General features: G+C 34.1%; 1 protein-coding gene and 1 long non-coding RNA gene across 2 annotated transcripts in view; one reads left to right on the top strand and one right to left on the bottom strand.

The window, feature by feature from the left end:
- Positions 1–15,591, bottom strand: part of ROBO2 (roundabout guidance receptor 2) — a 1,684,719-nt gene that overhangs the window by 1,469,263 nt on the left and 199,865 nt on the right. The window lies entirely within an intron of this gene.
- Positions 813–13,611, top strand: LOC122908386. The gene is made up of 3 exons (XR_006384960.1): positions 813–881; positions 1,831–2,006; positions 13,531–13,611. It is a non-coding gene; the product is annotated as an uncharacterized LOC122908386 (long non-coding RNA).

Genomic DNA, 15,591 nt, shown 5'->3' with positions numbered 1-15,591 from the left:
ACAGAATGAGTGAGAGGGAACAAGCACAGGGAATGGCAGGCAGGCAGAAGCAGGCTCCCAGCTGAGCAGAGAGCCCGATATGGGACTCTATCCCGGGACCCTGGGATCCTGACCTGAGCCGAAAGCAGCTGCTTAACCAACCGAGCCACCCAGGCATCCCTCAAATTATTTTCTAACTTAAGTCTCTTCCTTTATTTTGTGCTTTTATTAAACCTTACTAGTTGCCTTTCCCCAAGGTTTCGGTTTTGGGTTTTGTTTTTTTTTTCTTTTGGTATTTTTGTCTGTTTGTTTGCTTTTTTGCTTTTCCACAAAACTCCCTGTGATTAGAATTCTGTCAGAATTATACATATTTTTAAGGCCCAAATTGGTTATCACTTCTATTTAAATCATTTCTTGGTCAGTAAATACAGAGGAATGTCTTTTTTAATGTCTGAAATGAATATATATATCATATATGCATATGTATGATATATATATATATGGATCTTGTCAATTTTCTAAGTTAAATTTGAGGGCTTAATTGTTTTGGTAATGGTCTTATTACCCCCCCCCCCATTACAATACAACAGTTCTTATTGTCGTTTCTGCTATGTACATTCCATAAAGTCCTGATACAAAGACCAGTAATGAAGATATGATATCATCATCAAAATATCAATTCATCAATCTTCCTTTTCTCCCACCCTCAAACTAGAATGGGCATCTTGACACACTGAAGCATAATAGGAAATACAATGAAATTATAAGATTAAAAAAAAAATCTAAGTATTCTCCCTAGGATCACCACTAACTACTTCTCTAACTTTGGACAGACTTTTCAACATGTAGACCTGTGGAGGAAGACATCCTGTTAACAGGGAAGAGTCTGAGGAAAGGCACAGGTAATTTACTGACAGGATGTTTATGAGGTGGAAGTTTGAAGGGTGGACTCCAAAGGGACAAAAGTATTTGAGCCTTGATTTTACCACTTATTATTAGTGTTACCTCAGCAATTTCACCATTTTGGGCTTACTTCCACATCAGTAAAATGAAGATAATAACAAGACAGGGTGAAGATTTCATCAGATAATGAAAATAAAGCAAATGAAATAGTGTCTGGAATATAGTACCCTCGCTATTATTAGCCTTGAGCTTTGTGTTTGTTTTGGTTTTTTTTTTTTTTACTGCCCAAAAGACTGGAAATGGTGTAGTTGATCTTCGACTTTTTATTTATCCAGCTCCTGTACTCTAATGCGGTAATATGAAAATAGGTTTAAGTTATTCCAAATATTTTATACTCAACCATGTCATAACTGCTCTATGGAAACACACTTCATCTTTCACTTATGTTCTCCAAATTGAGATCATCTGTAAAGCTTACTTTTACTTCATTACTGTCAGCGGATATAGTAAAAAGTTGCTTGATCAAGGCACAATAAAATATAGCTCGTATCCATTATTATTAAGGAGAAAAAGCCAAAATGGTGCCGTAAGTTGGCTATTTATATCGGTTTTATTGCTCAAATAAATTAGAATGAAATTTAACAAGACAGACATATGGCATTTGACTCTATAACGCCCATGAAGAAGATTCAGTGAGGGTAGTTTTGTAACAAGCTTTTAAGCCTTGGATACATATCCAGCTGACGCTTGGGAGAATATGGCCATTCCCATTACTTGGAAACAAACTTCTCACTGTTTTACCTGACATTTTTCTTGTTAAATTTAACAGAGAGTAATAAACAATATTGGTTCTTGAGTGCAGACTATGCTTCAGGGACTCTTTATCTTTTATAACTGTATATTTTAAGAGGTGTTCTAAAGTTTTTATAAATGCTTTTTACTTCACAGGTGCTTGAGGCTGGAAGAGATCCTGAGAGGTCATCACCCTGCCCTAAGGCAGAGTGAACCTAAAGTTTCCTAAAGGAAAAAAGATGAAGAATTTAAATATTCCACTACTCTTCTGAAGGACGACCTTCCTCGACCCCCTGTCCCTGCTCCCACAAACCAAACCCACCTCGGTACAGGTATGTGTACAAGAGCAAAGCTAATTTAATTTCTGTATTTTAATTGAGACATAGCAAGCTTCAGATGTGATGATTAATTTAACTACAGAAAATAATCCTTAATAGAAAAAGTCTCAATATTGGAATGTCTATTATTATCATCATTAAATTCGGTTATTACTTTTCAAACATAATGATCTAATTAGGTTTAAATATTCGTGCATTTCACATTAGTAGATATTCCTCTGAATAGAGTGTTGTCCCAAATTTTATCACTTTAGCAAAAAAAGAAACTGTTGCTTAGCAATAAGGAAAGACAAAGGCTTAAAAATGCATCTCAAAAGCATATTGTAGTCAACCATAGGAAGTCAGAGTAAATGATGATATCTAAAGGAATGCTTGAATGTGGAAACTCAATGAGAACAAAACTGTTTCCTATTAGCTGTAACAGCAGGGTTTGTTATCATTTAAATACACGCTCTAATACACTTAGTGTTTTGTGCTACATTTAACAAGATTAAGTGAACACACACTGTTTCAACTCAAATCTTTATCGGAAATCAGAGGCAAGCCTCATTTCTTGCCAAAACATTCTCTTGTGGCTCATTCTTGGAGCAAATTCCATATAAGTAAATTTGTTTACCCAGGTGGACCACTGACCAATTAAAGGATTTTCCTTTCAGGTAACTCTGCTTTACTGAACTTTGAAAACTTCATCTGAAAATTCTAAAAAATAGATGCATCTGATATGCTATAAAGACTATAATTTGTAATAAAATGAAAAGGGCATTCAAATCTAGCAAAGAATTAAAATAAGGATAAGCTCTCAGAGTTCTTACATGATTTCACTATAATGCTACAAATAATTAGATTCTGAGGAAAACTAGTCGATATTAGATAGCTTACTCAAAAGAACAAAGTGTCTCATTGTCTCATGTGTTAATTTCCCCCTTGATTGAAAAAGCTTGAACTGCCTGAAGTAAGAGTCCAGGAACATACAAAAGAGGCGCCCACATCTCAACTTTCAGATAATCTTACTAAAAACTTTAGCCCATCATATCATCCTAGACATCAGATTCCCTTTTAAAGGACAGTAAATCTCTCATTTCTTGCATGTTATATTCTTATGTTATATCTCCTTTAATTTATGTGATGCAAGTATATATATTTTGAATCTAGTTCACCATACATCTATATTTTATAAAATATTTTTTATGTTCTAGTTCAAGTGCAACATATATATATATAAATATATATATATGGCTTCTATATGGCATATATATGCATATATATATATATATATGGCTTCTATTGTTTTCATTTTCCACATTTGTAAGTAATAAAATAGTATTACTGTATGATGCATGAAATAAAAGTACTTTTGCCACACTACTATTTGTCTTGTAGGTAATTTAAAAATCCAGTTATTTAGGTATTACGTATCTTGATGGGTCTTTGGCATTTTCAATGAATTACAGTTCTTTATAAAAGACTAAAATATTTTTTATCGTTTTCCAAATCACCTACGATCAATGATGATGACAACGTGATAGTCATGTTTTTTTGTGGTAGACAGAATAATGGCCTCAAAGATGTTTATGCCCTTATCCCCTGACTAATATTCATAGAATATTAATCATAATCATTGTAATATCTTACACAGCAAAAGATTTTGCAGATATCATTAAGAATATAATCGTGAGGTGGATAGCTTATCCTGTTTTACCCCTGTGGTTCCAATCAAATTCCTTTTTTTAAAAAAGATTTTATTTATTTATTTGAGAGAGAGCAAAAGCAAGAGAGATCATGGAGGGAGGGGAAGGAGCCAACTCCTGGCTGAGCAGAGAGCCCAATGCAGAACCTGATGCCAGGCTTGATCCCAGGACTGGAAATCATGACCTGAGCCAAAGGCAGATGCTTTTTTTTTTTTTTTTTTTTTTTTCAAAGGCAGATGCTTAACAGACTGAGTCACCCAGGCACACCAAGCCACACAGGCACCCCGGGCCCAATCGAATTCTTAAAAGTAGAGAATCCATCCTGACTTTAGTTACAGAGAAAGAAGTGAAGACAAAAGGATCAGAAAGATGGAATGAGAAGAAGACCTGGCTTTGCTCTGAAGATGAGGGGGTCATGAATCAAAGAATTCAGGCAGCCTCTAGAACTTGGAAAAGGCAAGACACACATTCTCTCCTGGAATCTCCAGAAAGAAGTACTAACACTTCAGTCTTAAACTGGTGAGACCTCCAGAACTGATTTATGAATTCACTTATATAATTTAAACCACTGAAATTGAGGTAATTTGTTCTAGCAGTAAATGAGTTGAAGAAGAAATCTCAAGAGAAATTAAAAAATACTTTAAACTAAATGAAAATGAAAACACAACTTATAAAATATGTGAGATGCAGCAAATCTGTGCTTAGAAATCTCAAACGCATATATTAGAAAAAAAGAAAGAACTAAAACCAATTCTCTTAGGGAAACTAGGATAAAAAGAGCAAACTACATCCAAAGTAAACTAACTAATAACTAAATAATAGAGCAGATATCAATGAAAAGGAAAACAGAAAATCAACAGAGAAAAATCAATAAAACCAAAAGCTGGTTCTTTGAAAATATCAGTAAAATTTATAAGCTTCTAACCAGACAAAGAAAAAAAAAATCACATGATTATATCAATAGATGCAGAAAAAGGATTTGATAAAATCCAATACCAATTTATGATAAAAACTCTCAGTAAACTAGGGATAAATGGGAATTTCCTCAACTTGGTAAAGAACATCTACAAAGAACTTAACAGCTAACATCACACTTAATGGTAAAAGACTAGAAGCTTTCCCTCTAAAATTAGATAAATGGTGAGGATATCCCCTCTCTACACTCCTTTCCAACATCATACTGAAAGTTCTAGCTAGTTCAGTGAGATGAGAAAAAGAAATAAAAGAAAAAGACTGGGAAGAAAGAAAATTGCCTTTGTTCACAGATGACATGATTATCTATGCAGAAAATATAAAAGAATTAAGAACACCAACAACAAAACTTGTGATCTATTGTGCAATTACAGCAAGGTTGGAGAATACAAGGCTAATATACAAAAGTCAATTGCTCTCCTATATACTAGTAACAAGCAAGTGAAATTTGAAATTAAAAACACAGTATCATTTATATTAGCATGCAAAAATAGGAAATATAGAGATATATGTCTAACAGAATATACAGAAAAGCTATATGAATAAAAATATAAAACCCTGATGAACAAAAACAAAGAGAACTAAATAAGTGAGGAAAATTTACATGTTCCTGGATGGGAAGGATCAACACTATCAAGATGTCAGTTCTTCTGATCTTGATCTAGAGAGTCCGTGCAATCCCAATCAAATCCCAGGAAATTATTTTATAGATATCAAAAAACTGATTGTAAAGTTTATATGGGGAGGTAGAACACACAAAATGGCCAACAAATTTGAGAACAGACACTACAGACTTTAAGACATACTGTAAAAGTCTAGTAATCAACATGCTGCAATATTAGCAAAAATGTAGGCAAATAGATAAATGAAACAGAAGAGAGAACACAGAAGAGACCCACGATCTTTGACAAAGGAATCAAGGTAATAGAATGCAGCCAAGATATTCTTCTTGACAAATGATGCTAGAACATCTGAACATCAACAACATGCAAAAAATAAATAAATTTTAAAAATTAAAAAGAATCTAGACATAGATCATGCACCTCTGACAAAACTGAACTCAAACTGGGTCACATACCTAAATATAAAATACAAAACTAAAATTTCTAGAAGACAACAGAAGAAAGAACCTAGATGATCTTGGGTATGGCAGTAACTTTGAAAGATGCTTTTGAAAGATGCTTCAATCATATGTCAACTGGGAAATGCAATATAAATAATGAGATGCCACTATATATCTATTAGAATGTCCAAATATGGATCATTGGCAGCACCAAATGCTGATGAAGAAGTGAAGCAAAAGGAACGTTCATTCATTGCTGGTGGTGTCCCTTTGTAAGGCAATTTGGTAGTTTCTCACAAAATTAAACATACTCTTATGGTATAATACAGCAATCATGCTCCTTGCAGATTAATGGAAAACATCTCTAAACCTGCATGTAAATGTTATAGCAGTTGTATTCATAATTGCCAAACTTGGAAGCAACCAAGATGTCCTTCAGTAGGTGATGGATAAATTGTGGTACACCTGGATAAAGGAATACTGCTCACCATTAAAAAGAACTGAGCCATGAAGACATGGGAGAATATCAATGCATATTAGTAAGTGAAAAAAGTTAATCTGAAAAAAGCTACATACTCTATGATTTCTCTATATGAATTCTGGAAAAGGCAAAAGAACAAATACAGTAAAAACATCAGTGGTTGCCAGGGCCTGGTTGGGTGGAGGGATGAGTATGTAGAGCATGGAAGATTTTTGAAACAGTGAAAATAATCTGTATGATAACATAATGATAAATATATATCATTAAACACTTGTCCAAACTCATAGGACACCAAGAGTGAATCATACTGTAAATTATAGACTTTGGGGCACTATGATGTATCAGGGTAAGTTCATTGATTATAAAAAATGGACCACTTTTGTGAAGAATGTTGATTACAGAGGAGGTTATGTATATGTGGGGATAGGTGGTATATGGGAAATCTCCGTAACTTCCCCTCAATTTTGCTATGAACCTAAGACTGCTCTAAAAACATAAAGTCTAATAAAGAAAGAATGAAAGAAAAATCTAATGATTAAATATCTTGGAAGAAACATTAAAAAAAAAAAAAAAGAAAAAGAACTTGTACACGGACTCTCTAACACCTTTCCCTGGTCAACATTTTTTGCAGTGTGTCCCTTTGCTGTAATGAAACAGCTGTCATGAGTTCTGGTGATGCCTCTGAGTGACTCGTCCCAGGGACTCTCTATAAAGGAGGCCCTAAGAGTTTCCACAAGGCTCCTAGTTGTCATAATTGCTTTTATTTAGTTATTTTTCAAGTTTATTAGTGATAATAGGTTATGTATCACTGTGCTTTAATTTTCCTGATTGGAATCACTGTAATCCTTAATCAATAAGGATATTTTATTTGATGGAGATGATTATAAAATAAGTATTAATCAGTGCAACTTATAAAACTGTGTGCACAGAATTACTCAATTGGGAATAATAGAATTTTGTTACAACTATGTTTGAAAGAATGTAAAATACTAATAAACTTTATATCAAAATAGATATAAAATCAGTGACAGAGTATGAGTACTCATCTGCTGTTTGTGTTGGGTATTTGCTAAAAGTGGCCAGGGAAACTACATCTACAGAAACTATTGTAGCCCCCTGCCCACATTCTCTTTAAGACTGAGCTTCCAGGGCGCCTGGGTGACTCAGTGGGTTAAGCCGCTGCCTTCGGCTCAGGTCATGATCTCGGAGTCCTGGGATCGAGTCCCACATCAGGCTCTCTGCTCAGCAGGGAGCCTGCTTCCCTCTCTCTCTCTCTGCCTGCCTCTCTGCCTACTTGTGATTTCTCTCTGTCAAATAAATAAATAAAAATCTTTAAAAAAAAAAAAAAGACTGAGCTTCCAGAAATGTCAGTTGCTGGCAGGTCTCAGTTGAGTCCCCTCCCTTGGAACTACCCTTGCCAGAGATAACACTGCCTCACCACATATGGACATTCAATTTTTATTCTAAGCTTATTCCCCAATAACTTCCTACAAACAAATTTCTATCTCAGACTTCTTTTTTCAGGAAACCCAACTTAAGAAAAAATCCATAATATATAAAGTCTTTTAAATTTCTAAAGGAAACAGTCTACCTGAATCTTCAAGATGTCTTTCAATTTATTTTATTTTTTTTAAAAGATTTTATTTATTTATTTGGCAGAGAGAGAGAGAGATTACAAATAGGCAGAGAGGCAGGCAGAGAGAAGGGGGAAGCAGGCTCCCCGATGAGCAGAGAGCACAATACGGGTCTCAATCCCAGGACCCTGAGATCATGACCTGAGCTGAAGGCAGAGGCTTAACCCACTGAGCCAACTAGGTGCCCCAGATGTCTTTCAATTTATAAAAGAAGTTCTAATTTAAGAGTTGGTAAGCTGAAACATGATCTTACTTTCATAAATTCAACTGTAACAAATAGATATTATGCTGCAATCTATAGCATATCATAGGCAGATTTTTCAATCCCAAGCAATTATGCAAAAGAAATAGCAAAAAATTACCTTTACCTTTTAGATTTTAGTATAATGTAATATACTATATAAATGAATTATATGATTTTTAAAAAATCATAAAATATGATTTTTAAAAAATATGACAATTGCAGTCCAAAAAATTTCTGTCAAATAGTAAGTTAAATTTCTCATTTGCAAGACTGTAATCCTCCTCTTTTAATGCTTATTTAATCAACAAGTATTTTTTAAGTGCTTTCCATATGCCATCACTGAATGTTCTGGGGACATGAGAGAAACATTAAATATAGGATCTCTACACAAAGAGCTTGAAATCAAGATGGGATTCAAGGGTTATATCCACCAGTAAAAACTAAAAAAAAAAAAAAGAACTGCATTCAACAGTGTGATTTACTGGGCTGCCTAGGTGGTTCAGTGAGTTAAGCCTCTGCCTTCAGCTCAGGTCATGATCTCAGGGTCCTGGGATCGAGTCCCACATCAGGCTCTCTGCTCAGCAGGGAGCCTGCTCCTTCCTCTCTCTCTCTACTTGTGATCTCTCTCTGTCAAATAAATAAAATCATTACAAAAAAAAAGTTTGATTTACTAAGTGCTAGATACTATTGGTTGCTTAAGTCTTTCTTTCTTGCCTATAGAATGCTCATTTTGTTTAGAACATGAAGGAATTTCATGACTAGTACCAGCCAATGACGATAACCCTTTTCCTCTTTAGAAATTGATTTTCCAGGCTCTTTTATCATTACTGATGGGCATGTGTCCTGTTTGTGGCCAATAAGACGTAAGGGGGTATCAGCAGAAGGGCTAATAGTGTTACTTTTTTGACTTCCTTCCCTGAATGTAGAATGCACGCACATACAAAATATGTGTCAGTTGACTGCTCAGGTTATCAGTAGGATTTCCAGTCAACAGTAGCTATTAATAGTTAAGTTTTGGGTGAATCAAAAGTTCTATGCAGATTTACAGCTGCATGGAGATCAGTACCTCTAACCTCTGCACTGTTCAAGGGTCAACTGTGTGTATGTGTATATGTGTATATATATAAATACACATTTATATATATATACATTATATATATTTTTATATATATGAAAATATACACACACACCTATATATACCTATGTATATATACTTGTGTGTATGTATATATACATACATGTGCATGTATATGTATATACAAATGTATATGTATATAGTAAGTTCTTTAAATTTACATAAATTATATCATATCCTCTGTAACATACATCTTTGATATTTCCTCACATTTTTATGTAGATATATTTCCATTCAACTGAGAAACATTTATCAAATAAAATTATAGCAATACAAGCACAAGCATTGTTTTAATGGTTTTAGTGTTTTAAACAACACTGAAATAAATCCAAATCTAAACCTTGTTCTTGTGGACAAGAGTTTCTAGTACGGGACTTCTGGGGCATAATTCATGTCCATATCCGTGTATTTTTTAGATACTGGCCCTTCAGAACTGCACTACTCTGTACTCCCAGCAAGCATATATGGAGGTACCCATGTCTCCACAACACTTCCAAAATTAATACTGTCAGACTTAATTTGGTTTTTTTCCTTATGGAGGGTAAAAATAGTATTTCACTGTCATTGTAATATATTCTCCAATGCTAGCAGCTGAGAACTTTCTCATGTGTTTGTTTCAAAAATTCTTTTTTGTTTATGTTCTTTTTACATGTTAGAAGCATCAGGTTTTTCAGCACAAGAGAGACTTGCAACTAAAATACATCAAAATAATTTAGAGGTAAGGCAGAAGATAGAAAAACATAGTTGTGGTAGGACAACGTTCAAGAACTAATCTGTCAGTTGATATCAAGGAGAATTAAATCCATGCTCTAGAAAACTTCCAAGCATTTGAGGAATGACTTCAGTCGTCAAGGTTACTGGCTCAAGAGACACAGCTCTAAATATTTTAGGTTTTTCTTTTCTGCTCTTAGAAAAAAAACCATGCTTAGTTTTTAGCACATAAACCTCTCTAGCTACTGGATATAGTGGTCACGGCGCCTCACTGGGCATGTTTAACAACTTTTCAAATGCATATGAGAAGAATTCTCCTTCTTAAACTCAGCCCAGTCCTAAAAATAAAGTTATAAATGTGAAAGCACCAATGTGTATTCTAAAGTGCTGGACCAATGTAAGGAGTTATCTTCATTACCTGGTGTTATTGGAGTTAAATTCTAGGAGATTGGGTAGTGTACTTCAAGTGGCCTCCAATTACAAAGACACATCTGAATATAAGAAGGGAACACATTTCTTTTAAGATTATGAATACTGAAGCAAAATCCATCCTGGAATTACCCTGTATAAAATGAGAGCTTAATTTCCTTAAAGTGTATGCCATCTCATTCCCTAGTGTGTAGCAGCAAATTGTTTGCTTTTTACTTTGGTGCTATAGATGCCAGAAAATATTTCTCACATCATTTGAGCAGAGGCTTTGGTCCTCAATAGATGGAAATGTGGACTAGGTTATCCTTGCCAAAGTCACAAAAAAACGCAACTATGGAAATCACACTTTCAAATTTCAATGAGAAAAAAGTCCACTGATCTAAAAGAATTTTTTTTTTAAATTTGTCATTTCATCTTTTGTTTCATTCTGCTCTGTGTTTTCATAGAGTATAACCTTACAGCTAGGAATTTCTTGGTATCTCTGAATGCTCTGAAGTTCAGAAGAACAATAACTACAAACCACGATTATTCACAAGTTTTTGCTGTACAAGCAAACTCTTGAATCACAATCACCATTGTCATTCCTTTTCTGCGAAGAAAATCATGCAAATCATTTCCAAGGAGTGGTGCACTGAAGCACTGGATGAGTATTTTTGAAATTCTCTTTTATTTTTATTTCAATAAATGTACAATGCAGTAGTGAAGCAGCAGTATGTAACCCTTGACTACATGTCAGAAGTGAAGAAGTTTTGAGCCAGATCACCCAACCAACATGATTGTATGCAAATTTCCAGTATGACTAAGATTCTCTTCCAGAGAATCCATATAAACACAAACCCTCTCTCTCTCTCTCTCCCCCCGCTTCTCTCTCTCTTTCTCTCTCTCTCTCTCTCTCACACACACACACACCCCCACACACGCACATACCCTTAGGGATAACCTTTCCTTCAGAGAAAAAATGGCCTGTAAATCAACTTTCCTTAGACACAATGGCTACTTATTAGAGATCTCATCTTTTCAGTGAGGCAAGATAATTTCCTAAAAGGTTTCTTCAATGTAGATTTTGAATTGGAAAACAGTTACTGTAAATTAATATAATGTCACTGCTTTGAGAGGAAAGATTTATGTGCTCTTCTTCCAAAGGCTAGAAACTGAGCAGTTCTGGGTTTAGTCTCATCCTTTTCATGTCTTCTTTTTTTATAAGAGAAGCCTGAAGACCTTTTTGCCATGAAGTCCACATTTTCTGTTAAGCATAACGAATCAAACACACTTGTATATTGTGTGTAAATGACACTTCAGCGTTGCTACTTTACCTAGTAAGAATGCTTTAAAACATACACTTTCTGTAATCATCATTTTACCCTCTGCTTTTGAAAGTACCCAGGCTTCAGAGAAATTTTATAAAACAGATTTGCTATTGATATAATACAGCAATTTGCATTAAAATCTATATGAACTCACAGTCCTAAAAACTGTGTAGAAGGCACTTTGATAATGGACCATGTTAACTCATTGGTTTTCTTCATTTTATTTCATCCTACTATCTCGGCATTATGTTTTCAGTGGATTTTACTTGGTTTTACTTCAAATCATATTCAAGAAAGCCTGCAGCCATTTGGTTGTAGAATAGGAAATATTCATTTGTTTTTCCATATGAACTTGTCCAACTGTACCATAGTAGTCAACTTGTTCAAATGTTTATATTTCATAAAATTATATATGTTAGATAATAGTTATGTCCCACACTCTAGTCTATTTGTTTTAAGGGGTTCAATTTAGTGACAATTTACACAAATCCTTTCAATGTAGTGATAAACAATGTGCTGCTCATTTTTTTAAACACCTCTCAAAAGAGTTCTCCTACAATACGAGCTATGATTATTAATTTGACAGCTCTGAAAGAATAAAATGGGATTTAACTTTGTGAAAAGGTCAGCCTGTAGATTTTTCAACTTCTAGAAGTGGCCTTGAAAGCCACTGCTGATAGAAATGTATCTGGGATTGAGGTTGGTATAAGTGAATCAATCCAAAACTTCCCGAAGTCTGGCGATTTCTCCCATAAGTAAGTATGAAATCATAGTGGCATATCGTCTTTGAGGAAAAGCTTTGCTTCATGAAGTTCTGAGTATCTAAGCTCTCTTATTATGACTAAGAATCTTTGATGATAGAATTTGGCCACAACAGAGTCCCTCCTTCATTTACCCTTAATCATATATCAACAATTTTCTGAAACAGTCAAGGAAAGAACATGTGGTTGGCCATCTCACAACAATATATTAAACAGATGCTCAGTGCCAAATTAATCTTTTGTTTTCCCAAGCTAATGAAGCCAGATAGAGATTAATATGCTTCCACCATTCTGGGTGTTAACCATGAACACCTTTTATTGTATATCTATAAATAGCGGGCAAGTAATAGGGCTTAAGAATAATAAATATCCAAGAGGAGATCTCAATTTAGGGATAATTTGCATGCAATACTATATTCCCTCAAAAGTTAGGAGATTGTGATTCCTAACCCCATACAACATGAGAATTATATTTCTATTTCTATATTCCTCATTTAAACTTAGTTTAGTAAGTCATGAAGGCACTGTCTTTTCAATATGTTAATGAAAAATTTTAAATCTTTTCCTGTTTTGCAGTATAATTTTTGCAATACTTGTAAATTAGCAGATTCCCCTATGCTGACACTCCTACTCTCAAATTATTATTTGTGTGACAGAGAATCACACTTTTAAAACCTAAAAACAAACAGCCTGCTTTACTCCTTTGTCTTGATGCTAAATGCTGACAATGCTATTTTTTTCTTTGAAATTATCTGGATGACCTAAAACACTGTACTTTACAATAAAAAAAAAATTTAGTTTAACTGAATACCTAAGTTTATGAGGGAAAAAAGTCAGAGCACTGGTGATGTAACAGAGTATAAGACCCAGACAGAAATTACAATCCTAACTTAAAAATGTTGCTGTGTTTAGATTGGTGAATTTCATTACAAATTTTTTACAGATTTTTCTTCAAATCAGAAAAAAATATATATAAAATTAGACACTGAGTTTTAGTTGTGAAATATTTTTCTAAGTTCATTTGAAAAAAGAATTCACCTTGACCCTATGTTAGTGGACTAACTTGGTATGTCTTACTAAAATCTCATTGCAGAGTCCTCTACCCGATACTAATGAGGAGTAATACTACTCATCAGTGGACTTTACAGAAGCTGAAAAACAATGTACAGAAAAAAAAATTTTTTTCCATTGACTGTGCTGTACCCTGAATGTTATATCAAATAGTGAGTGTGCAAATGTACGGTAAGTGTTATTCTGGTTTCTAATTTAACGTGTAGGATAGGCTGTGAATTTGCCCTGATGTTTTTATGACAAGCAAACTTAGCATACAAATAGTTACAAAAAGCAAATCCTAGCACAGTAGGAGTACAGAGTACTGGATGGACTTACCATCAAACAAGTACTAAGAGTAATCATAAGATAAATAATCCCAGTGGATCTCAATAATCAGTTGTAAGTGCCATTCAAGCTAACAAAATAAAAATATTTCCTTGAAACAAAGAATACAGCAGAAACACTAGTTAGATACAGAGAAGCTCTTCAAAACCTGAATAATGTTACTTGGCTTCCTTGAATAATTTCTGCATTTTCCAATTAAGTAATTTGTTTTTCAAGAAAAACAACTTTCAGCTTTAAACATAATGATTTTTCTTATACATCTTTGACTTTAATCCAGTTTGGTTAAACAAGGAAAAAATACCTCATTATTTTTAAGACAAATCTTATTAAGTTAGCAAATATTTTTCTTCACGGAACAAGTTTATGCTAAAGGGTACAACAGTGAATATATAGGTTTAAACTTTTAGCACAAAATAAGGATTCCCATGAAATCATTCAAAAACCAAGAGGGTAACAACAACAAAATTATTTTGTATCCTGGCAAAACTGGGAACATGTAATGCCCACCCCCACCCCCACAGGTAGAAATGTGATCAAAAGCAACAGGGATCTAGTAGGAAAAGTGGTAGGAAAAAGATAATGTATCAGAAAATACAAACTGAGTATGAATCATCTCAGACAGAGGAAGCAAAAATGAACTTCTTCAAGATGAGGGCCACTCCTGGAGAAACAAACAGAATTCTCTTTTTTAAAACTGAGAACAGGTGTGAACCTGGCAATTCATAGACCTGTAACCCTGGGGCTAATAATACATTACATGTTTATAAAAAAAATAAAAGAACTAAAAAAAATTTTAAAAGTGAGAACAGAACTATGCCACCTGGTAGCAGGAGAATACGAAACTCAGTTTATATCTAAGAAACAGAGGAAATAAAGCTAAATAGAGAATAATAGATAAGTCATCTTGCAGAAACCAGTTAACCAGCTTGTCATAGTGACTGCAGAAGAAAAGAGAACATGGCCATCTAAAAAATTAAAATAAAATAAAAGCAATTAAACAAACAGCAATAACAAAGAAATAACAACAAAAAAATCCCATGCAGTTACCTAACTCATTGGATGGGGAAAAGTAAGGAATAGCTGAACTTACACAGAAGAAACTCAGTATTATAAGAAAAACTGCAATTAGATTTGAACCCAACCTTAACACCCTGCCTGAAGAATAGTTGACCCTATTGATATGAAAATATCATCCCTTCAATGACGATTAATTAAAAAAAATACCTTGAATAAGATATGAACAACATTTTTTAAAGGAGTAAAATAAGAGAGAAAACATGTACAGAAAATGAAAAATTCCCAACAGAAAAATTGTTAGTGGGGAGAAGATAAAAATTGTGACCATATATTTTCACCATGAGTTAAAAAGAGTAATTGCTTCAATTAGTCAAGAACACAAGGCAGAAGGCCAAGAGTTCAGGGAATAAGTGACAAAACAATTGAGAGAGCTTTTAAAGTTGAGCTGGGGGGTTCAGTAAAAAATGGAAGAAAATATTAAAATATCATAGAAATAAAGTGAATCTAAAAGGAGCACAGGAAAGAACATGAATGACTAAAATAATACTGAGAAACAAAGGGTACAGAAATTGAAAAAGAATAGGAAATAGAAATAGTTAAAATGAAAAGACATTTTTTAAAAAGAGAAAAAAATGAATTAAAATGACAGGCATTGGGGTGCCTGGGTGGCTCAATGGGTTAAAGCCTCTGCCTTCGCCTCAGGTCATGATCCCAGGGTCCTGGGATGGAGCCCCACATC

Source organism: Neovison vison, chromosome 6 (assembly GCF_020171115.1).
Source record: "Neovison vison isolate M4711 chromosome 6, ASM_NN_V1, whole genome shotgun sequence".
NCBI classification, from domain to species: domain Eukaryota; kingdom Metazoa; phylum Chordata; class Mammalia; order Carnivora; family Mustelidae; genus Neogale; species Neogale vison.
The sequence above is the reverse complement of the archived record's forward strand: the minus strand, read 5'-3'. Positions and strand labels throughout refer to the sequence as shown.